This window comes from Pseudophryne corroboree, chromosome 11 (assembly GCF_028390025.1).
Source record: "Pseudophryne corroboree isolate aPseCor3 chromosome 11, aPseCor3.hap2, whole genome shotgun sequence".
NCBI classification, from domain to species: Eukaryota; Metazoa; Chordata; class Amphibia; order Anura; family Myobatrachidae; genus Pseudophryne; species Pseudophryne corroboree.
Genome location: NC_086454.1, coordinates 214,204,455 through 214,218,743, shown reverse-complemented (window position 1 = coordinate 214,218,743; position 14,289 = coordinate 214,204,455). Strand labels below are relative to the sequence as shown.

Genomic DNA, 14,289 nt, shown 5'->3' with positions numbered 1-14,289 from the left:
CAGGGACCTAATTGACCTTGTTATCAGATTTTGGTGATCTTTAAGTAGACAAGTCAAAATTTCAAACCCCCTGTTATGGTGTAGGGTACCTGGCCTTCTCTGATGTAATCAGAGTTAGATTTGATTCAGTGATTTTATAAAAACAGCTAGGAAGCACAATTTAGCAGTGGGTTGCAGAGAAAAAAAATATGCTGGCAGAAAAATCCAATTGAGTGATTAAACAGCTCTTTATTTTCTGGCTTTATTTTTATGCTAACAAATTTGTTCTCTGAAAAGTGTCCACAAAGCCAAGTCTCTGATTAACACCTTTGTAAGGATGGTTTTTCACCTATTACTAAATTAAACTTGCTTCATTGGAAAGGCAGCAAGATGCATCCTCATTTCAATGTCTACTGAAATAATACAGGTTGACACCAGGAAACATTAACGCCACTGCATCCTTGCTGCTTTCTCATGTGGAAGTCTGTTTAATGTGAAAACAAGGTGATATCTAATTAGCACACAGGTAAGGAATTAAGAAAATCTTTATTTAAGGGTGAAGATGTTTCTCACAAAATCGTTGCCCCAATGCATCATTGAAATTCAAGCTGGAAATATGATTTTAATATATCACTTGTACATTTTGTATTGCTCTTCTGGTGACAATGTAGTTTGTTTTTGTCAATTACCATTTTAATAATAGGGTAAAGAAAATTAAGTGGATTTTTGAAAGAAAACAATACTGTCAATATACTATTAAAACAAATTAAAATGGTAAAAGTTATTGTACTTTCAGTAAAAATAAAAGAGCCAAAATATCAATCCCAGTTTTGGATTACTTTAATTAACAAACAAAAAAATGCATATAGCAGAGGATAGTTTCAATCTGCCTACCTCTGGGTTATGGGCCCAGCATGCTTCCATTGCTGTACTCTGCTGCACATGTAAGTGCAAGAGATCCTGAAGCACTCACTCATCATGGGAAAGTACCAATGTGTTTCTTCGTTGGTTGATAGAAGAAACATCTTACAAAAACTCTCCAGATTATTGACTTTTTTAAGTTTTTCTAGGAAACGTTTTAGATGAATGCTTATTAGCCTTTGTCAGTATGGACTTTTGCAAAGTGTCTCTGTGGCGCAATCGGTTAGTGTGTTTGGCTATTAACCAAAAGGTTGGTGGTTCAATCCCACCCAGGGACGTAATTAACCTTGTTATCAGATTTTGGTGATCTTTAAGTAGACAAGTCAAAATTTCAAACCCCCTGTTATGGTGTAGGGTACCTGGCCTTCTCTGATGTAATCAGAGTTAGATTTGATTCAGTGATTTTATAAAAACAGCTAGGAAGCACAATTTAGCAGTGGGTTGCAGAGAAAAAAAATATGCTGGCAGAAAAATCCAATCGAGTGATTAAACAGCTCTTCATTTTCTGGCTTTATTTTTATGCTAACAAATTTGTTCTCTGAAAAGTGTCCACAAAGCCAAGTCTCTGATTAACACCTTTGTAAGGATGGTTTTTCACCTATTACTAAATTAAACTTGCTTCATTGGAAAGGCAGCAAGATGCATCCTCATTTCAATGTCTACTGAAATAATACAAGTTGACACCAGGAAACATTAACGCCACTGCATCCTTGCTGCTTTCTCATGTGGAAGTCTGTTTAATGTGAAAACAAGGTGATATCTAATTAGCACACAGGTAAGGAATTAAGAAAATCTTTATTTAAGGGTGAAGATGTTTCTCACAAAATTGTTGACCCAATGCAACATTGAAATTCAAGCTGGAAAGATGATTTTAATATATCACTTGTACATTTTGTATTGCTCTTCTGGTGACAATGTAGTTTGTTTTTGTCAATTACCATTTTAATAATAGGGTAAAGAAAATGAAGTGGATTTTTGAAAGAAAACAATACTGTCAATATACTATTAAAACAAATTAAAATGGTAAAAGTTATTGTACTTTAAGTAAAAATAAAAGAGACAAAATATCAATCCCAGTTTTGGATTACTTTAATTAACAAAAAAAAAATGCATATAGCAGAGGATAGTTTCAATCTGCCTACCTCTGGGTTATGGGCCCAGCATGCTTCCATTGCAGTACTCTGCTGCACATGTAAGTTCAAGAGATCCTGAAGCACTCACTCATCATGGGAAAGTACCAATGTGTTTCTTTGTTGGTTGATGGAAGAAACATCTTACAAAAACTCTCCAGATTATTGACTTTTTAAAGTTTTTCTAGGAAACGTTTTAGATGAATGCTTATTAGCCTTTGTCAGTATGGACTTTTGCAAAGTGTCTCTGTGGCGCAATCAGTTAGTATGTACGGCTATTAGCCAAAAGGTTGGTGGTTCAATCCCACCCAGGGACCTAATTGACCTTGTTATCAGATTTTGGTGATCTTTAAGTAGACAAGTCAAAATTTCAAACCCCCTGTTATGGTGTAGGGTACCTGGCCTTCTCTGATGTAATCAGAGTTAGATTTGATTCAGTGATTTTATAAAAACAGCTAGGAAGCACAATTTAGCAGTGGGTTGCAGAGAAAAAAAATATGCTGGCAGAAAAATCCAATTGAGTGATTAAACAGCTCTTTATTTTCTTGCTTTATTTTTATGCTAACAAATTTGTTCTCTGAAAAGTGTCCACAAAGCCAAGTCTCTGATTAACACCTTTGTAAGGATGGTTTTTCACCTATTACTAAATTAAACTTGCTTCATTGGAAAGGCAGCAAGATGCATCCTCATTTCAATGTCTACTGAAATAATACAGGTTGACACTAGGAAACATTAATGCCACTGCATCCTTGCTGCTTTCTCATGTGGAAGTCTGTTTAATGTGAAAACAAGGTGATATCTAATTAGCACACAGGTAAGGAATTAAGAAAATCTTTATTTAAGGGTGAAGATGTTTCTCACAAAATCGTTGCCCCAATGCATCATTGAAATTCAAGCTGGAAAGATGATTTTAATATATCACTTGTACATTTTGTATTGCTCTTCTGGTGACAATGTAGTTTGTTTTTGTCAATTACCATTTTAATAATAGGGTAAAGAAAATGAAGTGGATTTTTGAAAGAAAACAATACTGTCAATATACTATTAAAACAAATTAAAATGGTAAAAGTTATTGTACTTTCAGTAAAAATAAAAGAGCCAAAATATCAATCCCAGTTTTGGATTACTTTAATTAACAAACAAAAAAATGCATATAGCAGAGGATAGTTTCAATCTGCCTACCTCTGGGTTATGGGCCCAGCATGCTTCCATTGCTGTACTCTGCTGCACATGTAAGTGCAAGAGATCCTGAAGCACTCACTCATCATGGGAAAGTACCAATGTGTTTCTTCGTTGGTTGATAGATGAAACATCTTACAAAAACTCTCCAGATTATTGACTTTTTTAAGTTTTTCTAGGAAACGTTTTAGATGAATGCTTATTAGCATTTGTCAGTATGTACTTTTTGCAAAGTGTCTCTGTGGCGCAATCAGTTAGTGTGTACGGCTATTAACCAAAAGGTTGGTGGTTCAATCCCACCCAGGGACGTAATTGACATTGTTATCAGATTTTGGTGATCTTTAAGTAGACAAGTCAAATTTCATACCCCCTGTTATGGTGTAGGGTACCTGGCCTTCTCTGATGTAATCAGAGTTAGATTTGATTCAGTGATTTTATAAAAACATCTAGGAAGCACAATTTAGCAGTGGGTTGCAGAGAAAAAGAAATATGCTGGCAAAAAAATCAAATTGCGCGATTAAACAGGTCTTCATTTTCTGGCTTTATTTTTATGCTAACAAATTTGTTCTCTGAAAAGTGTCCACAAAGCCAAGTCTCTGATTAACACCTTTGTAGGGATGGTTTTTCACCTATTACTAAATTAAACTTGCTTCATTGGAAAGGCAGCAAGATGCATCCTCATTTCAATGTCTACTGAAATAATACAGGTTGACACCAGGAAACATTAACGCCACTGCATCCTTGCTGCTTTCTCATGTGGAAGTCTGTTTAATGTGAAAACAAGGTGATATCTAATTAGCACACAGGTAAGGAATTAAGAAAATCTTTATTTAAGGGTGAAGATGTTTCTCACAAAATCGTTGACCCAATGCATCATTGAAATTCAAGCTGGAAAGATGATTTTAATATATCACTTGTACATTTTGTATTGCTCTTCTGGTGACAATGTAGTTTGTTTTTGTCAATTACCATTTTAATAATAGGGTAAAGAAAATGAAGTGGATTTTTGAAAGAAAACAATACTGTCAATATACTATTAAAACAAATTAAAATGGTAAAAGTTATTGTACTTTAAGTAAAAATAAAAGAGACAAAATATCAATCCCAGTTTTGGATTACTTTAATTAACAAAAAAAAATGCATATAGCAGAGGATAGTTTCAATCTGCCTACCTCTGGGTTATGGGCCCAGCATGCTTCCATTGCAGTACTCTGCTGCACATGTAAGTTCAAGAGATCCTGAAGCACTCACTCATCATGGGAAAGTACCAATGTGTTTCTTCGTTGGTTGATGGAAGAAACATCTTACAAAAACTCTCCAGATTATTGACTTTTTAAAGTTTTTCTAGGAAACGTTTTAGATGAATGCTTATTAGCCTTTGTCAGTATCGACTTTCGCAAAGTGTCTCTGTGGCGCAATCAGTTAGTATGTATGGCTATTAACCAAAAGGTTGGTGGTTCAATCCCACCCAGGGACCTAATTGACCTTGTTATCAGATTTTGGTGATCTTTAAGTAGACAAGTCAAATTTCATACCCCCTGTTATGGTGTAGGGTACCTGGCCTTCTCTGATGTAATCAGAGTTAGATTTGATTCAGTGATTTTATAAAAACATCTAGGAAGCACAATTTAGCAGTGGGTTGCAGAGAAAAAGAAATATGCTGGCAAAAAAATCAAATTGCGTGATTAAACAGCTCTTCATTTTCTGGCTTTATTTTTATGCTAACAAATTTGTTCTCTGAAAAGTGTCCACAAAGCCAAGTCTCTGATTAACACCTTTGTAGGGATGGTTTTTCACCTATTACTAAATTAAACTTGCTTCATTGGAAAGGCAGCAAGATGCATCCTCATTTCAATGTCTACTGAAATAATACAGGTTGACACCAGGAAACATTAACGCCACTGCATCCTTGCTGCTTTCTCATGTGGAAGTCTGTTTAATGTGAAAACAAGGTGATATCTAATTAGCACACAGGTAAGGAATTAAGAAAATCTTTATTTAAGGGTGAAGATGTTTCTCACAAAATTGTTGCCCCAATGCATCATTGAAATTCAAGCTGGAAAGATGATTTTAATATATCACTTGTACATTTTGTATTGCTCTTCTGGTGACAATGTAGTTTTTTTGTCAATTACCATTTTAATAACAGGGTAAAGAAAATTAAGTGGATTTTTGAAAGAAAACTATACTGTCAATATACTATTAAAACAAATTAAAATGGTAAAAGTTATTGTACTTTAAGTAAAAATAAAAGAGCAAAAATATCAATCCCAGTTTTGATTACTTAAATTAACAAAAAAAATGCATATAGCAAAGGATAGTTTCAATCTGCCTACCTCTGGGTTATGGGTCCAGCATGCTTCCATTGCAGTACTCTGCTGCCCATGTAAGTGCAAGAGATCCTGAAGCACTCACTCATCATGGCAAAGTACCAATGTGTTTATTCGTTGGTTGATGGAAGAAACATCTTACAAAAACTCTCCAGATTATTGATTTTTTAATGTTTTTCTAGGAAACGTTCTAGATGTATGCTTATTAGCCTTTGTCAGTATGTACTTTTTGCAAAGTGTCTCTGTGGCGCAATCGGTTAGTGTGTTTGGCTATTAACCAAAAGGTTGGTGGTTCAATCCCACCCAGGGACGTAATTAACCTTGTGATCAGATTTTGGTGATATTTAAGTAGACAAGTCAAAATGTCAAACCTCCTCTTATGGTGTAGGGTACATGGCCTTCTCTGATGTAATCAGAGTTAGATTTGATTCAGTGATTTTATAAAAAACAGCTAGGAAGCACAATTTAGCAGTGGGTTGCAGAGAAAAAAAATATGCTGGCAGAAAAATCCAATCGAGTGATTAAACAGCTCTTCATTTTCTGGCTTTATTTTTATGCTAACAAATTTGTTCTCTGAAAAGTGTCCACAAAGCCAAGTCTCTGATTAACACCTTTGTAAGGATGGTTTTTCACCTATTACTAAATTAAACTTGCTTCATTGGAAAGGCAGCAAGATGCATCCTCATTTCAATGTCTACTGAAATAATACAAGTTGACACCAGGAAACATTAACGCCACTGCATCCTTGCTGCTTTCTCATGTGGAAGTCTGTTTAATGTGAAAACAAGGTGATATATAATTAGCACACAGGTAAGGAATTAAGAAAATCTTTATTTAAGGGTGAAGATGTTTCTCACAAAATTGTTGACCCAATGCATCATTGAAATTCAAGCTGGAAAGATGATTTTAATATATCACTTGTACATTTTGTATTGCTCTTCTGGTGACAATGTAGTTTGTTTTTGTCAATTACCATTTTAATAATAGGGTAAAGAAAATGAAGTGGATTTTTGAAAGAAAACAATACTGTCAATATACTATTAAAACAAATTAAAATGGTAAAAGTTATTGTACTTTAAGTAAAAATAAAAGAGACAAAATATCAATCCCAGTTTTGGATTACTTTAATTAACAAAAAAAAAATGCATATAGCAGAGGATAGTTTCAATCTGCCTACCTCTGGGTTATGGGCCCAGCATGCTTCCATTGCTGTACTCTGCTGCACATGTAAGTGCAAGATATCCTGAAGAACTCACTCATCATGGGAAAGTACCAATGTGTTTCTTCGTTGGTTGATAGAAGAAACATCTTACAAAAATTCTCCAGATTATTGATTTTTTTAAGTTTTTCTAGGAAACGTTTTAGATGAATGCTTATTAGCATTTGTCAGTATGTACTTTTGCAAAGTGTCTCTGTGGCGCAATCAGTTAGTGTGTACGGCTATTAACCAAAAGGTTGGTGGTTCAATCCCACCCAGGGACGTAATTGACCTTGTTATCAGTTTTTGGTGATCTTTAAGTAGACAAGTCAAATTTCATACCCCCTGTTATGGTGTAGGGTACCTGGCCTTCTCTGATGTAATCAGAGTTAGATTTGATTCAGTGATTTTATAAAAACATCTAGGAAGCACAATTTAGCAGTGGGTTGCAGAGAAAAAGAAATATGCTGGCAAAAAAATCAAATTGCGTGATTAAACAGCTCTTCATTTTCTGGCTTTATTTTTATGCTAACAAATTTGTTCTCTGAAAAGTGTCCACAAAGCCAAGTCTCTGATTAACACCTTTGTAGGGATGGTTTTTCACCTATTACTAAATTAAACTTGCTTCATTGGAAAGGCAGCAAGATGTATCCTCATTTCAATGTCTACTGAAATAATACAGGTTGACACCAGGAAACATTAACGCCACTGCATCCTTGCTGCTTTCTCATGTGGAAGTCTGTTTAATGTGAAAACAAGGTGATATCTAATTAGCACACAGGTAAGGAATTAAGAAAATCTTTATTTAAGGGTGAAGATGTTTCTCACAAAATTGTTGACCCAATGTATCATTGAAATTCAAGCTGGAAAGATGATTTTAATATATCACTTGTACATTTTGTATTGCTCTTCTGGTGACAATGTAGTTTGTTTTTGTCAATTACCATTTTAATAATAGGGTAAAGAAAATGAAGTGGATTTTTGAAAGAAAACAATACTGTCAATATACTATTAAAACAAATTAAAATGGTAAAAGTTATTGTACTTTAAGTAAAAATAAAAGAGACAAAATATCAATCCCAGTTTTGGATTACTTTAATTAACAAAAAAAAAATGCATACAGCAGAGGATAGTTTCAATCTGCCTACCTCTGGGTTATGGGCCCAGCATGCTTCCATTGCAGTACTCTGCTGCACATGTAAGTTCAAGAGATCCTGAATCACTCACTCATCATGGGAAAGTACCAATGTGTTTCTTCGTTGGTTGATGGAAGAAACATCTTACAAAAACTCTCCAGATTATTGACTTTTTAAAGTTTTTCTAGGAAACGTTTTAGATGAATGCTTATTAGCCTTTGTCAGTATGGACTTTCGCAAAGTGTCTCTGTGGCGCAATCAGTTAGTATGTACGGCTATTAACCAAAAGGTTGGTGGTTCAATCCCACCCAGGGACCTAATTGACCTTGTTATCAGATTTTGGTGATCTTTAAGTAGACAAGTCAAAATTTCAAACCCCCTGTTATGGTGTAGGGTACCTGGCCTTCTCTGATGTAATCAGAGTTAGATTTGATTCAGTGATTTTATAAAAACAGCTAGGAAGCACAATTTAGCAGTGGGTTGCAGAGAAAAAAAATATGCTGGCAGAAAAATCCAATTGAGTGATTAAACAGCTCTTTATTTTCTAGCTTTATTTTTATGCTAACAAATTTGTTCTCTGAAAAGTGTCCACAAAGCCAAGTCTCTGATTAACACCTTTGTAAGGATGGTTTTTCACCTATTACTAAATTAAACTTGCTTCATTGGAAAGGCAGCAAGATGCATCCTCATTTCAATGTCTACTGAAATAATACAGGTTGACACCAGGAAACATTAACGCCACTGCATCCTTGCTGCTTTCTCATGTGGAAGTCTGTTTAATGTGAAAACAAGGTGATATCTAATTAGCACACAGGTAAGGAATTAAGAAAATCTTTATTTAAGGGTGAAGATGTTTCTCACAAAATCGTTGCCCCAATGCATCATTGAAATTCAAGCTGGAAATATGATTTTAATATATCACTTGTACATTTTGTATTGCTCTTCTGGTGACAATGTAGTTTGTTTTTGTCAATTACCATTTTAATAATAGGGTAAAGAAAATTAAGTGGATTTTTGAAAGAAAACAATACTGTCAATATACTATTAAAACAAATTAAAATGGTAAAAGTTATTGTACTTTCAGTAAAAATAAAAGAGCCAAAATATCAATCCCAGTTTTGGATTACTTTAATTAACAAACAAAAAAATGCATATAGCAGAGGATAGTTTCAATCTGCCTACCTCTGGGTTATGGGCCCAGCATGCTTCCATTGCTGTACTCTGCTGCACATGTAAGTGCAAGAGATCCTGAAGCACTCACTCATCATGGGAAAGTACCAATGTGTTTCTTCGTTGGTTGATAGAAGAAACATCTTACAAAAACTCTCCAGATTATTGACTTTTTTAAGTTTTTCTAGGAAACGTTTTAGATGAATGCTTATTAGCCTTTGTCAGTATGGACTTTTGCAAAGTGTCTCTGTGGCGCAATCGGTTAGTGTGTTTGGCTATTAACCAAAAGGTTGGTGGTTCAATCCCACCCAGGGACGTAATTAACCTTGTTATCAGATTTTGGTGATCTTTAAGTAGACAAGTCAAAATTTCAAACCCCCTGTTATGGTGTAGGGTACCTGGCCTTCTCTGATGTAATCAGAGTTAGATTTGATTCAGTGATTTTATAAAAACAGCTAGGAAGCACAATTTAGCAGTGGGTTGCAGAGAAAAAAAATATGCTGGCAGAAAAATCCAATCGAGTGATTAAACAGCTCTTCATTTTCTGGCTTTATTTTTATGCTAACAAATTTGTTCTCTGAAAAGTGTCCACAAAGCCAAGTCTCTGATTAACACCTTTGTAAGGATGGTTTTTCACCTATTACTAAATTAAACTTGCTTCATTGGAAAGGCAGCAAGATGCATCCTCATTTCAATGTCTACTGAAATAATACAAGTTGATACCAGGAAACATTAACGCCACTGCATCCTTGCTGCTTTCTCATGTGGAAGTCTGTTTAATGTGAAAACAAGGTGATATCTAATTAGCACACAGGTAAGGAATTAAGAAAATCTTTATTTAAGGGTGAAGATGTTTCTCACAAAATTGTTGACCCAATGCAACATTGAAATTCAAGCTGGAAAGATGATTTTAATATATCACTTGTACATTTTGTATTGCTCTTCTGGTGACAATGTAGTTTGTTTTTGTCAATTACCATTTTAATAATAGGGTAAAGAAAATGAAGTGGATTTTTGAAAGAAAACAATACTGTCAATATACTATTAAAACAAATTAAAATGGTAAAAGTTATTGTACTTTAAGTAAAAATAAAAGAGACAAAATATCAATCCCAGTTTTGGATTACTTTAATTAACAAAAAAAAATGCATATACCAGAGGATAGTTTCAATCTGCCTACCTCTGGGTTATGGGCCCAGCATGCTTCCATTGCAGTACTCTGCTGCACATGTAAGTTCAAGAGATCCTGAAGCACTCACTCATCATGGGAAAGTACCAATGTGTTTCTTTGTTGGTTGATGGAAGAAACATCTTACAAAAACTCTCCAGATTATTGACTTTTTAAAGTTTTTCTAGGAAACGTTTTAGATGAATGCTTATTAGCCTTTGTCAGTATGGACTTTTGCAAAGTGTCTCTGTGGCGCAATCAGTTAGTATGTACGGCTATTAGCCAAAAGGTTGGTGGTTCAATCCCACCCAGGGACCTAATTGACCTTGTTATCAGATTTTGGTGATCTTTAAGTAGACAAGTCAAAATTTCAAACCCCCTGTTATGGTGTAGGGTACCTGGCCTTCTCTGATGTAATCAGAGTTAGATTTGATTCAGTGATTTTATAAAAACAGCTAGGAAGCACAATTTAGCAGTGGGTTGCAGAGAAAAAAAATATGCTGGCAGAAAAATCCAATTGAGTGATTAAACAGCTCTTTATTTTCTTGCTTTATTTTTATGCTAACAAATTTGTTCTCTGAAAAGTGTCCACAAAGCCAAGTCTCTGATTAACACCTTTGTAAGGATGGTTTTTCACCTATTACTAAATTAAACTTGCTTCATTGGAAAGGCAGCAAGATGCATCCTCATTTCAATGTCTACTGAAATAATACAGGTTGACACTAGGAAACATTAATGCCACTGCATCCTTGCTGCTTTCTCATGTGGAAGTCTGTTTAATGTGAAAACAAGGTGATATCTAATTAGCACACAGGTAAGGAATTAAGAAAATCTTTATTTAAGGGTGAAGATGTTTCTCACAAAATCGTTGCCCCAATGCATCATTGAAATTCAAGCTGGAAAGATGATTTTAATATATCACTTGTACATTTTGTATTGCTCTTCTGGTGACAATGTAGTTTGTTTTTGTCAATTACCATTTTAATAATAGGGTAAAGAAAATGAAGTGGATTTTTGAAAGAAAACAATACTGTCAATATACTATTAAAACAAATTAAAATGGTAAAAGTTATTGTACTTTCAGTAAAAATAAAAGAGCCAAAATATCAATCCCAGTTTTGGATTACTTTAATTAACAAACAAAAAAATGCATATAGCAGAGGATAGTTTCAATCTGCCTACCTCTGGGTTATGGGCCCAGCATGCTTCCATTGCTGTACTCTGCTGCACATGTAAGTGCAAGAGATCCTGAAGCACTCACTCATCATGGGAAAGTACCAATGTGTTTCTTCGTTGGTTGATAGATGAAACATCTTACAAAAACTCTCCAGATTATTGACTTTTTTAAGTTTTTCTAGGAAACGTTTTAGATGAATGCTTATTAGCATTTGTCAGTATGTACTTTTTGCAAAGTGTCTCTGTGGCGCAATCAGTTAGTGTGTACGGCTATTAACCAAAAGGTTGGTGGTTCAATCCCACCCAGGGACGTAATTGACATTGTTATCAGATTTTGGTGATCTTTAAGTAGACAAGTCAAATTTCATACCCCCTGTTATGGTGTAGGGTACCTGGCCTTCTCTGATGTAATCAGAGTTAGATTTGATTCAGTGATTTTATAAAAACATCTAGGAAGCACAATTTAGCAGTGGGTTGCAGAGAAAAAGAAATATGCTGGCAAAAAAATCAAATTGCGCGATTAAACAGGTCTTCATTTTCTGGCTTTATTTTTATGCTAACAAATTTGTTCTCTGAAAAGTGTCCACAAAGCCAAGTCTCTGATTAACACCTTTGTAGGGATGGTTTTTCACCTATTACTAAATTAAACTTGCTTCATTGGAAAGGCAGCAAGATGCATCCTCATTTCAATGTCTACTGAAATAATACAGGTTGACACCAGGAAACATTAACGCCACTGCATCCTTGCTGCTTTCTCATGTGGAAGTCTGTTTAATGTGAAAACAAGGTGATATCTAATTAGCACACAGGTAAGGAATTAAGAAAATCTTTATTTAAGGGTGAAGATGTTTCTCACAAAATCGTTGACCCAATGCATCATTGAAATTCAAGCTGGAAAGATGATTTTAATATATCACTTGTACATTTTGTATTGCTCTTCTGGTGACAATGTAGTTTGTTTTTGTCAATTACCATTTTAATAATAGGGTAAAGAAAATGAAGTGGATTTTTGAAAGAAAACAATACTGTCAATATACTATTAAAACAAATTAAAATGGTAAAAGTTATTGTACTTTAAGTAAAAATAAAAGAGACAAAATATCAATCCCAGTTTTGGATTACTTTAATTAACAAAAAAAAATGCATATAGCAGAGGATAGTTTCAATCTGCCTACCTCTGGGTTATGGGCCCAGCATGCTTCCATTGCAGTACTCTGCTGCACATGTAAGTTCAAGAGATCCTGAAGCACTCACTCATCATGGGAAAGTACCAATGTGTTTCTTCGTTGGTTGATGGAAGAAACATCTTACAAAAACTCTCCAGATTATTGACTTTTTAAAGTTTTTCTAGGAAACGTTTTAGATGAATGCTTATTAGCCTTTGTCAGTATAGACTTTCGCAAAGTGTCTCTGTGGCGCAATCAGTTAGTATGTATGGCTATTAACCAAAAGGTTGGTGGTTCAATCCCACCCAGGGACCTAATTGACCTTGTTATCAGATTTTGGTGATCTTTAAGTAGACAAGTCAAATTTCATACCCCCTGTTATGGTGTAGGGTACCTGGCCTTCTCTGATGTAATCAGAGTTAGATTTGATTCAGTGATTTTATAAAAACATCTAGGAAGCACAATTTAGCAGTGGGTTGCAGAGAAAAAGAAATATGCTGGCAAAAAAATCAAATTGCGTGATTAAACAGCTCTTCATTTTCTGGCTTTATTTTTATGCTAACAAATTTGTTCTCTGAAAAGTGTCCACAAAGCCAAGTCTCTGATTAACACCTTTGTAGGGATGGTTTTTCACCTATTACTAAATTAAACTTGCTTCATTGGAAAGGCAGCAAGATGCATCCTCATTTCAATGTCTACTGAAATAATACAGGTTGACACCAGGAAACATTAACGCCACTGCATCCTTGCTGCTTTCTCATGTGGAAGTCTGTTTAATGTGAAAACAAGGTGATATCTAATTAGCACACAGGTAAGGAATTAAGAAAATCTTTATTTAAGGGTGAAGATGTTTCTCACAAAATTGTTGCCCCAATGCATCATTGAAATTCAAGCTGGAAAGATGATTTTAATATATCACTTGTACATTTTGTATTGCTCTTCTGGTGACAATGTAGTTTTTTTGTCAATTACCATTTTAATAACAGGGTAAAGAAAATTAAGTGGATTTTTGAAAGAAAACTATACTGTCAATATACTATTAAAACAAATTAAAATGGTAAAAGTTATTGTACTTTAAGTAAAAATAAAAGAGCAAAAATATCAATCCCAGTTTTGATTACTTAAATTAACAAAAAAAATGCATATAGCAAAGGATAGTTTCAATCTGCCTACCTCTGGGTTATGGGTCCAGCATGCTTCCATTGCAGTACTCTGCTGCCCATGTAAGTGCAAGAGATCCTGAAGCACTCACTCATCATGGCAAAGTACCAATGTGTTTATTCGTTGGTTGATGGAAGAAACATCTTACAAAAACTCTCCAGATTATTGATTTTTTAATGTTTTTCTAGGAAACGTTCTAGATGTATGCTTATTAGCCTTTGTCAGTATGTACTTTTTGCAAAGTGTCTCTGTGGCGCAATCGGTTAGTGTGTTTGGCTATTAACCAAAAGGTTGGTGGTTCAATCCCACCCAGGGACGTAATTAACCTTGTGATCAGATTTTGGTGATATTTAAGTAGACAAGTCAAAATGTCAAACCTCCTCTTATGGTGTAGGGTACATGGCCTTCTCTGATGTAATCAGAGTTAGATTTGATTCAGTGATTTTATAAAAAACAGCTAGGAAGCACAATTTAGCAGTGGGTTGCAGAGAAAAAGAAATATGCTGGCAAAAAAATCAAATTGCGCGATTAAACAGGTCTTCATTTTCTGGCTTTATTTTTATGCTAACAAATTT

General features: G+C 34.7%; 4 non-coding genes across 4 annotated transcripts; all 4 read left to right on the top strand.

Moving 5' to 3' along the window:
* The first annotated feature begins 1,104 nt into the window (after positions 1-1,104).
* Positions 1,105-1,178, top strand: TRNAN-AUU (transfer RNA asparagine (anticodon AUU)). Its single transcript has one exon. It is a non-coding gene; the product is annotated as a tRNA-Asn (tRNA).
* Positions 1,179-5,777: 4,599 nt separating this feature from the next.
* TRNAN-AUU (transfer RNA asparagine (anticodon AUU)) lies at positions 5,778-5,851 on the top strand. Its single transcript has one exon. It is a non-coding gene; the product is annotated as a tRNA-Asn (tRNA).
* Positions 5,852-9,286: 3,435 nt separating this feature from the next.
* TRNAN-AUU (transfer RNA asparagine (anticodon AUU)) lies at positions 9,287-9,360 on the top strand. Its single transcript has one exon. It is a non-coding gene; the product is annotated as a tRNA-Asn (tRNA).
* A 4,598-nt stretch (positions 9,361-13,958) lies between these two features.
* On the top strand, positions 13,959-14,032 carry TRNAN-AUU (transfer RNA asparagine (anticodon AUU)). The gene has a single exon. It is a non-coding gene; the product is annotated as a tRNA-Asn (tRNA).
* The last annotated feature ends 257 nt before the right edge of the window (positions 14,033-14,289 follow it).